We start from the raw sequence: 19,576 nt of genomic DNA on the forward strand, positions 1-19,576 counted from the left end.
AAGGAGTTGGCTGAACATTTCTACGAAATGCACGGGGCAATTTGTTGATAAAAGGTCATGAACTTCAGTAGCTGTCCTTGCAACTAGAAGATCATACGTCTCTTTAGATGACGTTATAGGCACTGTTGTCTGTAAAAGTACAGATTTCATTTTGCTTAATGTATCAATTCGTATAGAATAGAGATTCAGACGAGGCCAGATGGGAGTCACTATGTCTGGAGGCCCACTCGGAAACAATGCTTGCATACAGCATTTGACCATGGACGCTACTTCTACTAGATAACTTTTCCCTGGCGTGAGACCACAACATCTGTGATCCGTTCTAAGAATGTAACTCCCGTTCGCGAGTTGCATAAAGAAGGGCTCTATCTGAGTTGCAGGTGTGACTAGCTGGTGGCATGAAAGGTTGTTTGAATTTCCATCACATGCTCCGTGTAAATTAATACCCTGACACAAAAGTATACCGCTTAGTGAATGTTTACAGTTCTCACCACTAAGAAATACATTTTTGTCGTTGTCACTATAGCAAGAATGAGTGTATGGTAATTTCCATTCGGATTTTACATATCCTTTTACCCAATTGTTCATATTGGCCAGCAGGTATGTACTCAAGGCACTTTTTAAATCGGAAAGTTGTTATCGGAATTGTGATAATTCCGTGTATTATCCATTCAATGACAGGACTCTCTGACATTGTCAATGGTAATCTCTCGAGTTTTTCGATGCTCAGGATTGTATAGTCTGCTCCTTTCTGTGCCAAACTGATCTCTTTATCAGTTAAGTTAAAACTGGAAAATAATGACGTTGTGTTGATTATACGCCAAGGCACATAGCCTGAACGAAGATTTTGCAGCGTCCAGCCTAATTCTATAATAGAGCGTAATTGAGATTGGCCATGTTGTAACATTAGCAAATCTCTGTCTATCACATCAAAGGCAGAGGATACAATATTGTCCAAAGAATATATTCTGGAAGACAGAGTCGTTAACCCATTGTCTACCACAGAAAGTGATTTCTCCAAATTAATACGATCAATTTCTCGTATTTTTTCAGCAGTTTCAATTTGCTTTACTTTCCAAGCCTTCTTGTAAGCAGCATGGATACTGGTCGCTATGAAACGCTTTTGACGCTGTTTGCGTGGTCCAAGAATGAAATCGCGCAAATCAGCACCATCTTTTAATAAAGACAAGTGTTGCTTAATTTCAGCCAGTGTGGACGAAGTTAGCCATTCAAGGCAGAGTTTCCCTACACTGTATGTTGTTATAATCCCTGGATGTTGTCTCTGGGAGTATCTAGAGTCTAATCTGGTCATTTTTAACCCCTGTGTTTTATTCAGGAATCTATCTTGACAGCTATTTGTGTCAGTAGGCCAGATTAACCACTTTTTCCAATCAGGATGTGTTCTGTTGAAATGTAAAATTTGTGACACGTCTAACTCAATATCTGTGGTTGTATTCTCAGGTATTGGCTTTGGTATAGACGGTGTTTTAAGGTCTTTGATCGTAGCTAGGCCAAGACAAGATGTTTGGTGTATTGTGTCATTTAAAAATAACATTTGTTCAGGTATCATGCAGGTTCTAAATAGTGCTTCAATGCCTTGCACCTGCCAATCTTTTGTACCCCAAATTGTTTTCGTTTCAATATTATTTTTCCAATAATCAAAACCAAATGTCATCATTTTGTCATAAAATGCTTCTGAATATATCAATTTAGAATTTGTCAGCATTGTTTTCATTCCTGTTTTATCTAACAGTTTATAATAAAACGTTTCTGCATCACTGGTGTTAAACCCTGAGAAGTATTTGAATTTCTCAAAGAATGCTTTAGAACTGCTTTTAGGTGGTGTAGCACAATGTTCCCATTGATTATACATAAAAACATTTCTAGGCTGTGCAGATTTATGCAGGTAATGATCCCCATAGTGGGTGTAACAGAATAGCTGCTCATAACTAGATGAACCTTGTAAATAATCATGATCTGTGAATCTAGCTGACATTACTAAATCAGACATCATGTCATTAATACTGTTAAAGTCCCAATCATCAGAGAATGTACTAGGTGTCACAAAGTCACTTAAGGAAACCTTCAGTTGATGAGGATACTTCAGGATTTCGACCGGACCATAGATCTCATAGTCTGTTTTCTCCCATACTACCCCACCAGGTATTGGAATTGCTGTGACATTTACTGTTGACAGTTCTCTTTTCTTCACGTGGGATGATCTGTGTGGTTTCAGGACTAGGTTGATGTTCTGACTTGCTGTGTCCATTCAATTGTAATAAACTTCCCTAAAATTAAAACTAAAATTAGGCATAGTAGGAGTATGAATACCCCTGAGATAATCCAATGCTCAATCAACGGTGAATCCAGATATAGTTCTTTGATTTGTTGAAGGAGTCCTGTTGTATTTTCTTTAAAAGACTTTTTTGTTTCTGGCATCACTTCGGGGTCGTTTAAATCTTCAGAGAAGTTGTCGAAGTTGATGAAATAACCAGAGGCAGTTCCGTCAATTGATGGGATTGTTCTTTCAATCTGTCTCTCGGTAGCACTTTCTGATGCCACATCATTGTAGACTGGTGTTGTTTCTTGACGAACTGTTTCAATCTGTGTTTCAAGAGGCACGAGTTCCATGGCATTATTGCATAGTCCTTAATTGCGCACTGCAGGCTGATCGAATGTGATTAGTCTTTCAGTTTGAACCTCTTGGATTGTTGCAAGTTTGGGTATTCTGTTGTTTCTTGGGAGTCCACTGGGCCTACTGTTGATTATAGGCCACATGCTTGTGGTTTTACCAGATCGATAGACACGACTCTGTTCTCCTTTTTACCAGCAAGGGGCGGTAGTACAACTGATCTTGTTCCGGTGACTGCTAAGACAGGTACTGCTTTTCTGTAAGAAGGCCCAAATTCCTTCTTAACCGCGATCTTTTCTCTGACTAGATCCCCAATCTTTGGAATCCAGACAGGCCTTGCTGGGGCTGTTGCGGGTGGTGCCTCGTCAGTGGTACTTGGCTGTTGCTTTAACTTTATGTTGCTTAATGATTTTCTTGTTTCATTCAGTTCCTGTAAAACAGCCAAACGATCTTTGATGTCAAAGTCTATTGTTTCTTCTTGTACCACTGACATCTGACTATCGAGGTCCTGAACTCGCATTCTAATTCCAAACAATAGTTCGTATGGGCTGAAACCTTTTAGAGAATTTCTTGGCATGTTGTTAAGACTTGTCTGGACACTTATTAAATGTTTGACCCACCCAGCGCCTGAACCTAATACCTTCGCTGTTATAGATTGCTTTATGTCACGGTTTTTTCTTTCTACCACACTGTTCCCTTCCGGGGTATGACGGACAAGAATACCGCAACCCAATTCCCATGCTGGCCATGGCCTCCTTATAAGCTCGAGAGCTGAAAGCAGGACCCTGGTCAGAATGGAACGTGGTAATTGCGTATGTGCCGATATTGACTCGCAAATCTTTTATAACCGTTCTAGCGTCAGCCGAGCGCTGGAGGCCTCATTTTTTAAGTGCTTTTCGTCTTAACTGTTAATAGGACGCAGGATGGGGTGTAGGCAGCGTTACGCTCTTTCTGACTGGTAGCCGATAGCAAGGTTCGCTACTGCGATCCCTATTACAGTTTTCACAGTTGTTTGCATATATTTGGTGTTCTACACTCATTCCCGGCCACCAGAATACTGATTGTAATTCAGTCAGTGATTCCTTGATCTCTCTGTGCCTAAGACCCAAACCCATGTGTGCGTCTGCTATTAAAAATATTCTCCTGTTCATGTTTGGAATTACTCTGTCCCCCACTCCAGGGATTCGAGCAAAAGGAACGGAGTTTGCATCGATTAGGTATGCATAATTGAGTGGATAGTTTACGGGTAGTGCTGCACAGTCGCCTTTTACGGTCGTTTTTACTGCCAGCATGGTTTCCCCGTCAATGTACTTATCTGTACGCTTTTTTGTGGCTACGGAAGCCGGTTTAGTTGCTCCCACTATGGCTGCATTAGCCAATGAATTCCCTGCAACGTGAACGCCATCACGTTGAAGACTCTGTGTGTGTATCACGTGAGTCTTTTGTAGTTCTTTTTGTAAAAGAGCTACCTTGTTCCAGAGCAATTTATGCTTTATTGTGTCACCTGTGTCATCTTTGCAGTCGTTTTCGATCCAACTCTGCAGTTTATTGTTGTAAGAATTGACGCAAAAATGAGAATCGCACACTATAAGTGTCGGGAATTCACGTTCTGCATTTTCGAGCACCATCTTTAAAGATCTGATTTCAGTTCTTTGAACCGAACAGTTTCTTACAGATTCAGTTTTTGTTACTTTCGGTCTGAATTTACCGCACAGCCAACGACCTTTAATGATCGCACATGCTGCATCGTAGGTTTTACTCTCTACATTGAAATGCTGTACAAAGCTATCTGTATAGATTATACAGGCGTATTGTGGGAGAGGTAGAATTCCGATTGGCAGAGGATATTCTTCTTCATATTCTAAATCATTCAGTTCTTCAAATTGCGGGGCGAAATAGTATTTCACATCTTCCGCTCCTAGAGAATCTATGCACTGTATCCATTTCGGATCCAGTGACACTGTAGGCATGTATACTGGGCTGAATAGCGCCTCGAAGGCGGATTCCGCTGTAAGGATATTAATCCGTTTGCCGTGTGCTAGTTCTCGTTCATTTGCTAATGCGATTTGCACTGCTTTCACAGTTCTTTCTGTGTGACTGAATGCTTTTTCTGCTTGTGTGTACAAGTGAGATTTAATTGAAATTGGTACCTTTTCTCCCTCATTAGAGGTTAGGTACGTGAATCCGCATCTTCCTGGGATGACTCGGATTACAAGATCACGTGTGTTGTCACGTGTATCTAATTTTGTTTTTGCTAACATGTCTGTTTGCAGTGATCTCAAAACTTCTGTGTGTTTTTGAGTCCAATTGATTTGTTTAAAATCAGGTTTAATTAGTTCGTAGAGAGGTTTAACCCTCTCTGCGTAATTAGGAATGTAAGTTCTTCCGAAATTCAGAAAACCTAGTATGGATTGTAAATTCTTCAGCGTTTTTGGAGCTTGGAGTACAGCGCACTTCTCTAAGAAGTTGTCCGCTAGGCTTTTCCCTTCACTTGATAATTCGTACCCTAAAAACAGTACTGTCAGATGGGCAATTCAGGACTTTTTAAAGTTGAATTTGTAACCCTCTGCTGCGAACCCAAGTATAATGGTGTTCACTCTTTTCAAGTGAGTATCCAAGTCGTCGTCTGTGAGATAAATATCATCTACGTAAGACAATGCTTCATCATCATAGATTTGTAGTAACTCTGTCACCCTAGCTGAGAATAGTCCTGGGCTGTTCTTGAACCCCTGTGGGAGTCGACAGAATTTTCTGCGACCCAAATGCAGAGAAAGCGGTCAAATATCTGCTTTCTGGTGCAATGTTTTGACAAAAGAAACCATTAGAAATGTCTAATGTTGTTTTATATTTTTTCCTAACTATGTTATTCATTAGGGCTGCACTATGCGAGTTTTGTACTGCAAAAGTTTTGCAACATGTATTAAGATGTCTGTAGTCCAAAACTAGACGATATGAATTGTCTGGCTTGGAGACAGGAAACAAAGGATTGTTCATTTGAGAGGTGCATGTTTCAATCACCCCCTGGTACTCAAGTTGATCTAAGATCTCCCTGACTTGTTTTTTAGCTTCTTGCTTTATGGGATACTGCCGTTGGGCAGTTGGTTCACTTTTTAATTGGATTTTGTGAGGAGGTGAATCCTCATCCCATCCTACATGATTTTTATACAATGCAGGTGCCTGGGCTACTGCCCATTTCCTTGCATAAGTATATTTTTTGTGAATCGGAATGTGATTCGAGAAGGCTGGCATAATCACTTCTTCGCCACGAGGGCACTCCCTGACAAACTCTGGGGGCCAATCTTTTTCAGCTAACAGAATATCATAGCCTTTTGAGAGCTTATCCAAAAATAGACCCTTAATTTTCCTAGTCTTATCACCCTCTATACGCAATGTTATTTCGTATATTTTATGGGGCTCGCTAAGTCTGGCGTCAGCAGTTTCAACTTGAATGAATTCATTCGTGTCCACTGTCTCCAGATGACTCATCAAGATCTTGCGCGCTATACTGATTTCTGCTGCACTGTCCAACATTGTCAATGCCCACTCCCCGTTTTTCAACTGTGTCCTCAGTATTCTCGGCATGGTTGATTATTCTAATACTAGCTACCTTCTTTTTCTGAAATTGAGATTTTTTACTCTGAGCAGGTTCCTTGTCTTTGGACTTGGTGTGCTCTCCTGGGTCTGACCGTCCTCTTCTTTCCGAATTCTGTGGAAAAGATCGAGAGGGACGTGTATCAATACTTTGATATCTATCAGGTTTTTTCAGATTATCCCTATTTCTAAGGTTATATCTTTTCTCAGAGGGCTCCCTCTGGGGAGACTGGCGTTCTCGAGTCGGAGTTCTTTCCCTCCGTCGAGGAGACCTTCCTCTGGACTGGAAAACTTTTTCCTTGGGAGTGGATTGTTTATTTCCATCCCAGCTCTTTTTAGGAGTGTTTAAATTATTTTTAATAAATAATTTTACTAACTCTCTATAAGCTTTAGTTAATTCTCCTATGTTAACTAAGAGATCTTCTTTTGACATTTTTGCAATGTCCGGATGTGGTGTGTAGCTGGCTAGAACCGGCCACGTGGCTCCTGGTCTACCTAGTGGACCGAGCCTGGTTATGTGATCATTGTGTTTTAGGGCGCCATTAAACCAGAGCAGGTGCTCTTGAAATTTAAGTGGAATTTCGATCTCCTCGAAAGGAGCGTACTCTTCCGGAGGTTTCTCTATTTTGTAATAGTGAAACTTTTTTGTTATAGCGTTTACCGCTGGAAAGTTTATCCATGAATAGAATACCTCTGTCTGCCGATACTCATGAGCCTCTATCACGAAAATTACTGTACCACCTTGTGGTGTCAGTCCGTTTTCTATAAGTTTTAAAGTTATAGATCTTCTTAAGTGGACCGGGATGATAATAGCATCCGGGTCTGTGTATTCGGGACCTTGCTGAGTCGCATCTGCTGCGGCCCCAGAGGTTCCGTTTTCTGGCATTGTAAAAATGCGAGGTTTGCAGAGTAGGTCTCCAAGGAGACAAAGATTAGATGCACAATATTTTGGAACACTGTATCCTTCAACGTTGAATAAACCAGAGCTTTACATATGAATCTCTTCCTACTAAGGTCGGGCGGATTTTAACCTTTCACCCACTCCAGACGTCTATTGGAGTATTTACGGGAGAAAGGGGTGTGAAATATGCACGACTGAGTTACTCTACAAGTCTTGCGTTAGTTTATCGCCTTACCAAACGTTTGGGCGCCATGTAGTGTAGTTCCTAGTTTCCCACTAGGCCCTGCGCATTGGAATAACATAAACAGTAGTATCGACGTGGAACTGCGGATATTCCAGGCCTCCACTGACTATGCTAAACTTAATTGGGTTGTGTTACCAACTAGCTCAGAGGTCACTGGAAACTTTCTTCTCTGCATAGGAAGTGATCAGCTTCCTTGGCACAGACAAGAAGGGATTCAGCTTTCCAACAACCGTGCAACATGACAACTTTGCTCCTCAGATCAAGAGTCAATCTCTAGGGTCGTGTGAAACAATAGACATGTATTTCACTCAGTCAGTCTAGTGCAGTTTACTTTCACGAGATGTAGAGAATAGAGAGACGGGCGTTTGTCAATAAAGGGTTAACATTTATTGAACAGTCTTTCTTCTCGTACAAGAGAAATGTATTGCCACAATTGCAATAATTGTTATTATAAAAAGTACATACAGTAAGATAAGTATTGCGAAATAGAACTGTAAAAGCATTGATATGGTTTCTTAGCCATACAATGGTTTAAAAGTAATAAAACATATATACAGTCATATATACATTAGGCTAATATACTCAACTGGTGCTTCTAACTAAGCCTACCCCAGTGTGCCTGACCTAAGCCTAACACGTGGAAGGGGAGCAAGTAAGTAGCTTTAAGTTAAGTTGATTTTGCCAAGGTTTGTTTCAAGAATTCTCGTCTAAGGGTTTAGTCAACACCATACCTCTGAATAGAATGATGGAGGATTGGTATCTCCTTCAGGGGTCTTTCTCGATATCCCAGTCACCCGCGAGGGTAAACCGGAAACGCCGGGGCTGGATTTCTCTGCACGAGAAAGGCAGCGGCTTCTCCTCAGCGCGTCGAGGAAGGAGGGGGGACAGCGTCCGCGGGCAGCTGGAATCTGCTGGATGTCTTCGCAGAGGACGGCTGTTCAGCTCCTTAAGCGTACTGCACCATAGTTCGCGCTTTAGCGGCGATAATGGTATCAGCAGCTTCACCACCACAGGGACAGCAGGCTGCAGCGACAGAGTGCTAGATTTACCAACACGGGGTCGTGCAGGCAGCTGGCTTCAGTAGCTCGTACAACAGGCATTGCTTAAGGCAACGTTGGTAATATTTATACCTGACAGGTGCCGGGTTTGACGCAAGTTTGCTGGACATAAGACGTCAATTAAAGATGTCACTAGGAAGTGATAGTTATCAGTTGCTCATTAGAGTTCTATTACTAATCAAAACATAGCAAGCGGGGATTTCCAGGTTTGCTGAGTTTTCATCTTGTTGAAGAACTCGGAGTGTTATCTAGGAATATCAGATAGTGACTACTGCTCTGTCATTGCACTAATTGGTCGCAAAGGAAGTGGCAGAGGGAACTATGCTGGAATGTGGCTCTGTTCGTGTGAGGCCAGAGATGTCTTTTCAGAAAATCGCACTTGAACGGTTATGCCAATATAGGGAATAAATGGATTTATAGCCGAATAGGGGCATAAGGTCACAGTATCGATCAGGAACCTAGATAAACACGCAACATGATGTGGGAGATAAAGCGGGGAAGTTGATTGCCTGGTTGGATAAAAAGGAAAGACTGAATCGTGTTGTGCCTGTAATAGAGCGAGCGGATGGAGTGTGAGTGACTGATCCTGTGGAGATAGTGGAGGGTTTCGTGCACCATTTCCAAAAGGTGTATGGGCCAGTCTCAGACAGACCGGAGGAGGACTCGCACTTATTGCTTAGAGATATCGCATTGCCTTGCTTGTCTGATTCTGACAGAGAGCTTATGGAGGCGGAATTTTCCAACGATGAAATAGCGCTCGCGATTCGCTCCATCCGCTCAGGAAAAGCTACGGGCCCAAATGGTATTCCCATTGAATTGTATAAGCTGTGTCCGGATAAAATGGCGCCGTATATCCGTGAGATGTTTCTGGAGTCGCAAGATGTCGGGTCCCTTCCCCGAGACCAGAGACTTGCGTCCATTGTTGTAATCCATAAAGAAGGGAAACCCCGGGACCTATGTGCGTCTTACAGACCGATATCACTTCTGAATGCCGAACCTAAGGTGTTGGCAAAACTGCTAGCAAACCGGCTAAGAAAGGTGATCGGTGACCTGAGACATCCGGACTAGTCCGGATTCATTCCACACCGCAATACAGCGCTGAACCTGCGTCGTCTTCATGGCGTCCTGGCGAGGTCTGAGTCATTACGTGAGCCGGCCATCTTGGTCTCCTTGGATGCCACGATGGCCTTCGACACCGTGGAATGGCCATATTTGTGGGCTGCTCTCGTGAAGTTCGGTTTTGGCTCAGGGTTTATTGGTTGGGTACAACTCCTTTACGAGGAACCGCTGGCCCAGGTGGTGGTTATCGGCAGGGTCTTGGAATCCTTTGTTCTCGGGAGGGGAACGTGACAGGGATAGGGATGCCCTTTATCTCCATTGCTCTTCGCGCTTGTCTTAGAACCACTAGCTGCTTGGCTGAGGTGGGATCCGTCGCTCAAAGGCATTAGGTGGGCCCCCGAATATGAAGACCGCATATCACTATATGCAGACGACATTCTCCTATACTCCACTTCCCCTCGGAAGTCACTGGGGGTACTGTTTGATGTACTTAGTTCATTCGGGAAGAACTCCGGCCTAGTGATCAACTGGGCTAAATCTAGTGTTTACACATTCACTGGGGAGGTACCCCCCTTGCCGCGTATCTGCCCGATACAGATATCGCAGACCGGTTTTAAATATTTGGGGATTTTCATATCGTTGGACCCTGCGGTTTGGTATGAACGCAACCTGCTTCCTCCGCTTCTTCGTCTTAAATCGGACGTAGCGGCTTGGTGTGGCCTGCCGCTGTCCCTGGTCGGGAGAGCTGCTTTATTCAAGATGATGTCCCTACCCCGATTTCTATATGCCCTCCAAAATACGCTCGATCTCGTACCTGCCAGCTATTTTCGGGAGATAGAGAGCCTACAGAGGCAGTTGATATGGGGCGGGCATCCTCGCATAGCCCTAGCGAAATTGACACTGCCCTGGTACGATGTGGGCATCGCGTTACCAGACATCAAACGTTATTACTGGGCATCCCAAATGAGTGCAATCAACCATGCTATGTACGGCCCCATGCTTAATCCTGCATTCGAAATGGATAAATGGCTGATGCCGGGAGGAAACTACAACAGGGCGTTATACTCCAAATCGACTGGCAGGAAACTTACGGGACCCACTGGGGTCGCGGTACGGGTGTGGTGTAGCGCGAACGCAGCTATGGGATGGTCGGACAGATTGACCCATGCAACCCCACTCTACGCAGCTGAAAAATTGGGTAGTCTCTGGACCACGAAGGGCTTCGAAAAGTGGGACCTCATTGGCATCAGTAAGGTCGGGGATCTTTGGGTCAAAGATAGGATCAAGACTTTTGAGGAGCTGCAATCAGAATATGTGCTCAGCAATAGGGATTATTTCCGTTATATGCAGATCCGTCACGCACTTGGTTCGGTTTTCCCGGCCGGAACCTTGATTCCGGAATCTTCCCCTCTTGAAGATAGGGTGCTTGACCGACACGTCCCGGATAGCACCAATTCCCTAATATATAAAAAACGTATTAATGATCGAACGGATTAGCTCCTGCAGCTTCGGGAAGCTTGGACCGGTGATGGACTGGAATTAGATGATGAGGATTGGCAGGCTGCGATATCTTCTCCTAAAGAGGTTGCGATTCCGGCCCGTCTCTGGCTGGTGCAATTAAAGATCCTACATCAGACCTATATACCAGGTCCCCGGCTGCTGCGTATGGGTTATTCTGTGGATGGGTTGTGCAAGCGTGGGTGTGGTATGATGGGTACCTTCCTCCATATCATATGGGAGTGCCCTGAGTGGTGTCATTTTGGAATTGTGTGCATGCAGTTATGGAGCAAGTTACGGGAGTCTCGTTATTGCCTGAAGCCCGACGCTGTTTACTGAATGTATGGGAACCAAATGATTATAATGTGGCACAGACGCAATGGGCTACCCTTCGGAACATGGTGGCCAAAAGGGACATTAGACAACTGTGGGGGTCCAAAAGAGTGCCTACGATCTCAGCTTGGGAAGAAAACATGGATTGGTGCATGTTTAAGGAAAACTCTGTGTATGAAGAGCTGTGTATCAGTGCAATATCATGTTTCTGTCTCGTTTTAGCGCCGGCCGGCCCCTATGGTTGTAGGCCCGCAAATGTATTATTGCAACTGTAAATAAAGGTATTAAAAAAAAAAAGTTAAAAAAAGAAATTGTGTTGCCTATTGCAACAAACTGTAACTATTGTATTCAAAGTCTATTGCCTATTTGAAAATTACTTAACTAAAGTAATCCATTCTGAGAAAGTATATTTTTATACCTTGTTGGTTCTAAAATAAAACAACAATATCTTTTGATACAAAACAATTGGCCTAGAGTTTATTTCTTGAGTGTGTGAAACCATTTGCTGACTGAGTGTGTTCAACAAATGCTTTACACTGTCCTCTGATACTGCCTTACTGCTCGACCAAGCTACCACTTTAGAGAGTAAGGTTATATCTAACTTTAGCCCCCACCAAACCTCAGGGGACTGTGGTCTCTGTACACACTGTACCTTACTTTGGTCCAGTATATACATAGTCACTTTCTTACATTCAGTACTTAGGTACATCCCAGATTGGATAATGGGGTACCCTTGTCAGTCCATAGTATATGGTACCCATACACCCAGGGCATAAGTACACCAGATGTCTCCCTTGGGCTGCAGCATGTATTATGCCACCAATGATAGACCAATCAAAAATGGAACTACATGCCTTCCATTGCAGCCTGTGTAGGTTGGTGCATGCACCATTTACTAAAGATATCGGTTTACTATATCTAAGGGTCACTGCATTTAAAACCTACGAGTCCTTTGCAATCCTGAAAGCAGGGTGCTTGGTTCTAAGTGAGAGGGTACCCCTGCATGAGCAGGACACCCCTGCAGCCTTCTGAGTCCATTCACCTGGGTAGTCAGTGTAGCAGCCATATACTATATAAAGGGGCACCCCGTAATTACGCGATGACCATCTTGAAAACGGCTGCAATGGATCCTATCATATTTGGTATCAAGCATGTTGGAATCATATCGCCCACACAGTGTCCCTGGATGGGGCTCTCTATTAGACTGTCAATGTTCCCAGTGCCAACCTTCTAGTCCCAGACAGCACAAAATGGTTGCTGTTGACCAGAGAGGCATTCTTCCCACCTGCTGCTGAACCAAGCTCAAGCAGAGGAAAGTGGAAAAATAGAAATCCTGTCACAGGGAGGTGTGACCACCTTCCAGACAAGATTTAGTATACTGTGACTCTCTGAAAGTCTACATGAGGTGCACATTTTGTGTCCCTGTGCATAGTCCAGTTCAAACCAGGTCTGGGAGTCGTTGGCTCCCGCTCTGGCGCGAAACTGGACAAAGGACATGGTAGTAACCTCCACTCTGTCCAGACCCTCCCCTTAATCTTCTCAACCCTTTCCCTAGGGTACTTAATGGCTTACCTGGGTGTAGGTCCCTAGATTTGTTGTGGGATAAGATACAGATCAGACACCACTGCACGTCCACCGTCTGGGCACGCTGGACCTCGCTGAACTACGTTTGGGCCTGACTACGTCTCCCTTCCAGTCTGCTGCATCATCTGTGCCTGTGTATCATACAGGAATCTCCAAGGCCTGTGAAGCATCAAAGACAACCGAAGTAACCACCCTTGGAGTGTAGGAGTCACTCCCCTGCATTCACAGGCACCTCAACTAAGTTGACCGGTGAGCAGATACTGAGCTCCTTCGAACTCCGTGGGCTCTGCAACACAGGTGGTGGTTTTCCACAACTCATGAGGCCTGTTCTACCATCTGACCAAGTTTGAGGCCAGCATCCCTCGTGGGGGTTGCAATAACTGAACTCCTGGGTACTGTGTCCAACTTGCAGTTGCAAAGGCTTGTTGGCTTCTTTGCAAGAAGATCTTCAGACTCCAAGTAGCCCCAAACTCGAGCATCTCCTGTGACCAGAATCTTTAGCCACACCAAATAGTCGCCTGCATCTTTTGGTGAGCTGCTTGAGGTCCTCTCGAACTCCAGTCCTACGACCTGTGGCTCTACATGAGGGTCACACTTGTTTCTTTTTCGCTCCCCTGATTGCTCTGGGCCTGTCTTGACTCTCCTGCCTTTGGTGAGTCCCCTGGATCTTGCTGGTCCCGATGTTGCTCCTTCTTTGATTCCTGCGTGTCTTGCCTTTGCCAAGGCTTGATGGTGCTCCCGACTGATACCGACCCCTTAGCACTCGACATCTTTCGTGGGACAGCACGTATGCAGGTTCTGGTATTCCTCCGCATCACCTTGTGCTCTCTGCTGCATTCAGAAGCAAATGACATCAGAAGGCATTCGTCTTCCAAGTCTCCGGGTCACCCCTGAGTAATAAAGACTCTGTCCCCTCTGCTTTCAGGTACTCTTCTTCAAGAATCCACATTTGGATTCCCATGAACACCTTCTCCTCTTCCAGCAGCAGCACTTTCCTGAAGTCCTCCATCGGTTTCGACAGCGGTTTCCGACACCACTTCACACATATGCACGTGTTACCTACACCTGGTGTAGGCAACGCGGGCCTTAGGGTATCCACAGGAGGGGTGGCTCTCCAACCTTCTGCCTTCCACAGGATTGCTTCAGGGTCTACTGGAAAAGGTCCTTCATCTTTAAAAATCCAACCCCTACTTGCACTTAGACTTGTACGGAGCACGCAGTTGTGTTCTCACACTGCACACGCTTTCTGTGGGGTCCCTATCTACTTAATGTGGGTGGTTTTGTCGGTCCCCAGCATTTCTATGTCCTCTCAACAGTGTCTTGCCTCGAGTCATGGTTCTTATACCACTTTCTTGGTATATGGTTTGGTCCTCCCCCCTCCCCCGGGCACACTGTGTATTTCGTGCTATTTACTGTGTCACTTTGCAGAAGTATTGTGTGCATTGTTTTTATCTCCGTGTTGGAGATACTTGAACATTCTAGAGTGTATTTTATAAAAAATACATCTTTTTATAAATACTTGGTCTGGTTCTTTTCACTTAACCTATACTATAAGATTGCATTCTGGTAAACCAAGCTGCTTTTCCCTCCTTCTGGACTACTGGGCTAAGCATGAAGGCCACTCTCTACCGCTACTACTTAGAGAGCTTTCTAAGGTTGTCTAAGACCTCCTACATCACCATAAGGGTTGTCTGGACTGGTGCAAGTTGCCCACTAACATTATTGGACATCATACACAAGACCAGCCTCTCACATTGGGGTGCAGAGGTTGGGATTCAAGCTTGCATCGTTTTACCAGATAAATCTTTGTATTGAGTAATTGAAAAACTATCAGTACTGCTAGGCACATATAATATAAGCTTAGAATAAGTACGTCTACTGAATTTGGGGTTGGGTAAGTTAAGGGTCTAGCACACCATTTCTCCAACCTAAGAGAGTTTAGTTCCCACTAGGTTAGGTACCTACAACACCACACTTAGTTTGTCTTCCAAAGGAGAAGCCAGTGGCTCTCTGACTGATAGATACAGTGAACTTTCAATCCAAGAAGTGAAAGCACTGTGTGTCTCTATAAAGCTGAAGACAGGGAAAGGAGCCACTACACAATGCCTCTTAGAGGTGTTACTGTTAGATGACCCCAGGAAAGCTTCAGGGTCATATGATCAGGAAAGAGTGGCTGGGACAGGACATGAGGCTAGGCCAGGAGGGGAGAACCCCTTTGACCTAGAATCTAACCCTGACCAGGTGGAGCCTAATGACAATTTAGACCTTGCAGTGGAGACCACAGGTGGCTTAGAGGATGCCCCCTTTGATCCTCCTGAGAAGGTGCAGAGTAGACCAAGGAGGTATATGACCTCCTCTGCAGAATCCATTGGCCCAGGACAGTCAACAGGGGCCTCAATTTCTCAGAGAAGAGGGAACTCTTTGGATAGGGAATACCAACTTCTGGAGCTTTAGAAAGCAAGGCTTAGGCTCGCTCAGGCAAGAGCAGTTGGCCTTTGACAGAGAGCCCCTAGAAGTCCAAAGAGCTAGGGAAATTATGGGATTATATGGTTGCAGCAAGAATATCCCTAGAGTTAAGGAACATTCCTTTGAACATAGGAACCTGAGCAAGATTGTCCTTCCCTACCGTGTTGGGGATAGATTTCACAAATAGATAACTGCTTTAGATGGCCTGTAAAGGTCAGAGGGTCCCTCAAGAGCAATGGGCAGCAATCTTGTGGCTCTCCTTTGCTGACATAGAGATACGCTCCTCAGTTTTAGAGAAGAGGATGCTGACAATTACTCAGTTTTGAAAAGTGCTCATAATTATGGGTTTGGCTTTACCACTGAACAGCACAAGATTCAGTACAAAGACACCCAGAAAGCACAGATCCAGGGCTGGATATACTTTGTGGATAGTGCCATTAAGGCTCTGGAAGGTTGGTTGCTTGGCAGAAAAGTGCATGACTATCAAGGATTGTACAATATGATTATGAGGGAACAGATCTTTAATAATTATCAAAATCAGTTTTTGCATCAATATCTGGTGGACTCAGATATGAATTCTCCCCAGGAATTGGGAAAGAAGGCAGATACATGGGTGAAGCAGAAAACCAAGAACAGTGGTGGTGACCAGAAGAAGCAAGATTCGTCTAACTCAAGACAAGTGTAAAGACAAAAAGGAGTCCACCCAAAGGCCCCAAAAACCTGCAACTAAGCGGGCGTGGTCACAATCCAACAAGAAAGTCAAAAGGAAACCCTGGTGTTACTCTTGTAAGGTGAAAACCCATTGGACAAAAGATGCTGATTGTCCAAAGGCCAAGGAAATACTCCTACTATCACTGCCCCTAAGGCAACGGCGCCCCCCAGCTCAGGTACAAGTGGTAGTACAGGGTACAAGGGAATAGTAAGGTTAACCTTGGAATTTGAGTTGGGTTCTGGCTTAGTCAGTACTCCAATTCAGGCTGTTTAGTTTTGATAGTGGTATAGATTTGACCACCTTACTTGTCAGTCCCAATAACCTGGGCATGTATAGCTAAAAGCCTTTGATTAATGGAACAGAGGCAATGGCATACAGGGACACAAGAGCCTACTGGCCTACAATGGTGACAGAGAAACTTGTGTATGATGACAAATTATACTTGGTGAAATGTACCAAGTGGCTAATGCAAACAATGTTAGGACTGACCATTCCTTGGCAGTTGTTAATTTCAGCTGGGGAGGGGTAACTGATCCTAAAAAGGTTGTGGTAGGTGCAGACCTACGAGTAGATTTTTGTTGGACTATGATATGGAGATTACAGTTTGGGCTTAGGTTAAATTTGGACCTCATGTAGCAATGTTGGGCATCTCTTCAGATGTGTTTGCTGTAACCAGGGCACACGCCAAAATGAATTCCACTGAACAGGCCCTGAATCCTGGAACAATGGACCAGGTGCCTTCCAAGAGAAGGAAATGGGAGGGGTAAGGCTGTGTCTTCCCCCAGACACAGAGAGAGGATCAGTCTCTTGAGGGAGATGATCTTAGCCCCTGTGTAGAAACTGCCTCAGATGAAATTGAGCCTAATCAGCTTGTGTTCTTGGGGGCGGGACCCTTCCAGGGCAGACTTGAGTTTTGAATAGCAACCCTGCCCTTCTCTTGAATTCCTCAGACAGCAAGCAGCTACTTAGGCTGCTGGGACTCTTAGTGGGCCCACAGGATCTACTGGGATGATCGAATGCTTTACTCAGAGGTTAGAGATCCCATGCGTGGTGCCACTAGGAAGTTGGTTATACTTCTGAAGTTTAGGGGCTACCTACTCATCCTCGCACATGACATTCCTCTGGCAGGACACTTAGGCCAAAGTAAAACCTGGGACATGTTGTCCTTCAATTTCCCTGGCCCCACATGTCTGAGGACACAAAGGAGTTGTGTTGCTCCTGTGCCACTTACCAGTGGTTGGACAGGTGGTACCACAAATGTCCCCCATATCCCCCTTCCAGTGGTGGGAGGGTTGGGATTGGTATCAATGGTCCCATGTACCCTCCTACAGCACCTAGGCACAGTTACATTCTAGTGGTGGTGGGCGATGCCAAAAGGAACCCAGAAGCCATTCCCCTTAGGACTACTACCGCTCCTGTGGTGGCAAGGGCCCTCTTGGGAATTTCCTCCAGGGTAGGCTTCCCTAAGGAGGTATTAACTGACAGAGGTACAAACTTCATGTCCCGTTATTTTACTGCTATGTGGAAGGAACGTGGTGTGAATTACAAATTCACCGTACCCTATCATCATCAATACAATGGGTTAATTGAAAGATCCAACAAAACCCTGAAGGGCATGATCATGGGCCTCCCAGAAAAGCTTAGGCAAAAATGGCATGTCCTTCTGCCCTGCCTTCTCTTTGGCTGCATGGAAGTCCCTTAGAAGGGCGTTAGCTACAGCCCTCTTGAACAGCTGTTTAGGCATCCAGTTAGGGCCCCTTGTGCCTGGTGAAGGAGGATTGGAGTTACCTCTCAAACCTCCGAAACAAGACATAGTGGACTATGTACTTGGTCTCCGCTCCAGGATGGCTAAGTACATGAAGAAGGCAAGAAAAAACATGGAGGCCAGTCAAGAATTGCAAAAAGCTTGGCATGACCAAAAGGCTGTCCTGACTGTGTACCAGACAGACCAGAAGTGTGGGTGTTGAAACCTGTGGATCCATCAGCTCTCCAAGACAAGTGGAGTGGACCGCACACTATCATGGAACAAAAGGGTGAGGTCACCTACCTGGTGGACCTTGGCATTCCCAGAAGCCCCCATAGGGTGCTCCATATGAACTGGCTAAAACCTTTGTGGACAGGGCTGACATAGGTATGCTCATGGCAACTGATGGGGACTCTGCAACACAGGTGGTGGTTTTCCACAGCTCCTGGGGCCTGCTCTACCCTCTCTCCAAGTTTGAGGCCAGCATCCCTCGTGGGGGTTGCAATAACCGAATCACCGGGTACTGCGTCCAACTAGCACTTGGAAAGGCTTGTTGGCTTCTTTGCAAGAAGATCTTTGGGGTCCAAGTAGCCCCAACCTCGAGCCTCGAGCATCTCCTGTAACCCGAAGCAACAGCTACACCACATCGTGTGCATTGTGGCCCGCATCTTTAGTGAGCTGCTCGAGGTCCTCTCGTGACTCCAGCTCCTGTGGCCTGTGGATCCACTTGAGGATCACACTTGTTTCTTTTAGGCTTCCCAGAGTGCTCTGGCTTGCCTTGACTCCCCTGCATTTGCTGAGTTTGCTGGACCTTGCTAGTCCCGACGTTGCACCTGCTTTGATTCCTGCGTGGCTTGCCTTTGCCAAGGCTTGGTGGTGCTCCTGCCGGACCCCAACCCAACAGTACTCGACACCCTATGTGGAACAGCTCATATGCGGGTCCGGGTCTTCCTCAGTATCATCTGGTCCTCACAGCTGCAGAGCCATGGTCCTCGTCATCCATCCTGTAGCACCCGACTAAGCATGGGCGGAAAATCCGTTTCGCTCGCAGATTTTGCGGATTTTTGGGAAATTCGCAATCCGCGAGATTTGAGAATTTCCCGCAAAATCCGCAAATTCGCACGCAGCGGATTTTTTTTGCGGCGCGCGGCGTTGGTGATACAATTTTTGCGGCGCGCGGCGTTTATCATCGTTTGCCGAGTTGTTTTTCTCGATAGTTTGCGAGTGCTGCGCCATTTTGGATCTTGCTGTGTGATCCCGCGGGAATTGGCGAGCGCGATTACGTCATCGCGGCTTGCCAGCGATAGTTTGTCAACGCGAGTACGGCGAGATCACATCTCGCGGTACTTCGCAATTGCGAGATTTGAGATGCGGCGAGCAGCAAGAATCTCGCACAAGCGAAAATATAAAATTTGAAATTCTGCACAAGAAATCCACCAGCAAGCAGCATAAACCTTCTTGAAATGATGATTTTTATCTGAATAACTCCTTAGGTTGACATTTGCCTGCACTTTTTTAGCGAGGAGTCCATTTTGGGGAGGGGGAGGGGGGTGGGAGGAAGGAAGTGCCCCACAGTCTTCAACTTCCTGTTCCTGTTCAGCAGGCTCCTCCCAGTGCTTTGTCCATCTCCTGGTCACTTTTCATTTGGATCTGGAGCTGGAAGGATTACTTTTTGTGGATCCTGCTGGATCTTTGGATTTGAGGCCTTTTTGACTTTCTTTGGATCACTGTTGGATTAGAAATTTTACAAGTAAT

The sequence above is a fragment of the Lissotriton vulgaris genome, chromosome 2_2 (assembly GCF_964263255.1).
Source record: "Lissotriton vulgaris chromosome 2_2, aLisVul1.2, whole genome shotgun sequence".
NCBI lineage: Eukaryota > Metazoa > Chordata > Amphibia > Caudata > Salamandridae > Lissotriton > Lissotriton vulgaris.